This window comes from Pyxicephalus adspersus, chromosome 11 (genome assembly GCF_032062135.1).
Source record: "Pyxicephalus adspersus chromosome 11, UCB_Pads_2.0, whole genome shotgun sequence".
In the NCBI taxonomy this organism is placed as follows: domain Eukaryota; kingdom Metazoa; phylum Chordata; class Amphibia; order Anura; family Pyxicephalidae; genus Pyxicephalus; species Pyxicephalus adspersus.
The window spans coordinates 60,210,779-60,212,755 of record NC_092868.1 but is presented as its reverse complement, the minus strand read 5'-3'; the positions used below and the strand labels follow the sequence as shown (position 1 = coordinate 60,212,755).

At 45.0% G+C, this 1,977-nt stretch overlaps 1 protein-coding gene across 2 annotated transcripts in view; it reads left to right on the top strand.

Moving 5' to 3' along the window:
- PRDM10 (PR/SET domain 10) overlaps positions 1-1,977 on the top strand; it is a 30,129-nt gene that overhangs the window by 9,449 nt on the left and 18,703 nt on the right. The gene's annotated exons all lie outside the window — the stretch shown is intronic.

The following is a 1,977-nucleotide window of genomic DNA, read 5'->3' as shown; positions in this document are numbered from 1 at the left end:
CTTGCATTGTTGGGTGTCTCTGCCCCTCCCACAATGGGGAGATTTTCTTGCATTGTTGGGTGTCTCTGCCCCTCCCACAATGGGGAGATTTTCTTTCATTTTTGGGTGTCTCTGGGCCCCTCACTTTGTGTCTGCCCCTCCTACTATGGATTTGGGTGATGTACGGCATTGTTGTCACAGTGGCTCAGTGGTTAGCACTCCGGCCTTTGCAGCGCTGGGTCCCAGGTTGGAACCTCAGCCAGGACTCTATCTGCATGGAGTTTGCAGGTTCTCCCCGTGCTTGTGTGGGTTTCCTCCGGGTACTCCGGTTTCCTCCCACATCCCAAAAACATGCAGTTAGGTTAATTGGCTTTCCCCCAAAATTGACCTTAGACTGTGATAATGAGATATGACTATGGGAGGGATATTAGATTGTGAGCTCCTCTGAGCGACAGCCAGTCACATGACTATGGACTTTGTACATCGCTGCGTTATATGTCTGCGCTATATAAATACCTTGTAATATTTCCTGGTTTGGTGGCTGTGGTCAGTACTGGGGTCCGGTGGTGGAGATCTCACCACTTACGGTATGGTTAACCTCTCAGTTATGATTGCGCTGTCTTATAGCTCAGAGTATTGCGGGTGACACACATTTTCTAATTACTATCCAAACTCTAATTGTAAGATGGAGCAATTTGTTAGCAGCTCCTGGACATTCTCCCAGCTCATTAAGGCAAACATGTAATAAGAAAGGAGATGATGAGACCCGGACTCTCTAGGACTGGCGGGTGACACCGGGCCGGCTTAATCATCCAACATCAAACGAGTTCTGGGGAATCAGCAGATGGAGCAATTCTGCTCCACATAAATCACTGGCACGTGGAATGAGAATTTAGATATTGCATAAAAATCTATCACTTTCATCCAGGACTGTGTTACAGGAGGACTAAAAATATCCAATCCTTTCACTCTGTAATATTCTCTGATGGTGCGGGGCCAAAATTTCAAGCTGGGTGAGGGGCAAAGTGATTGCAAGAAATGAAAGCAGAGAAATGAAAGGAGATGTAAACCCCAAGCATCGTTTACTTTGTGTATTAGAAACATTTACCGCTTGTAATAAAATCATTTTCATGTTTTTTCCTCATTGGGATAGCAGTAATACGTTTTGTGGTGCATTAGGCTCCCCTTTGGAATGAATACCGGGCACAGCAATCGCCTTACATTTTGGGCAAACAGCCGTGGTGTGAACCCATGCCCTTACTAAGTGCTGATACTGTATGCATCGGGTTATAATTTATCATTCCTATTGGGCTGCAATCATGATGAGGATTCCCCTATAACAGAAACGTGGATCTGAGACTATGAAATTGGGGATTCTTAGTACTATCTGACTGCGTATTCAATACTGTGACCTCAATTCAGCTTTAGGCATAAGAAACCTTTTTTAAAGTGTATTATTATTATTACTATTAATAACAAAAATAATAATAAACAGTGTTTTTATAGCACCAACATATTACGCAGCGCTGTATAATAAATAGGGGTTACAAATGACAGATGAATACAGACTGACACAGGAGAAGGAGAGGACCCTGCCCTGAAGAGCTTACAATCTAGGCGGTGGGGGAAGTATCACACAATAGGAGGGGATATGGAATGGTGGGAAGTAGTGAGGGTTTAGGAGACAGAAGACGGGTAGGTGAGGGGGAAGCGTTGGATTTTAAATGAGCAGAAAGTAGGAGCAAGCTGAATAGGATGAGGAGACCATTCCAGAGAGTCGGGGCAGCTCTAGAAAAGTCTTGGAGCCGTGCGTGTGATGAGGTTATGAGTGAGGAAGTCATTAGTAGGTCATTGGAGGAGCGAAGAGAGCGGCTAGGGGGCTTTTTTTCTAAAAGGTCAGAAAGGTAAGTGGGACAAGAACTGTGGAGGGATTTGTGTATCAGGTAGGTAGGTGGAGGAGGAGCTGTGGAGGGATTTGTGTATCAGGTAGGTAGGTGG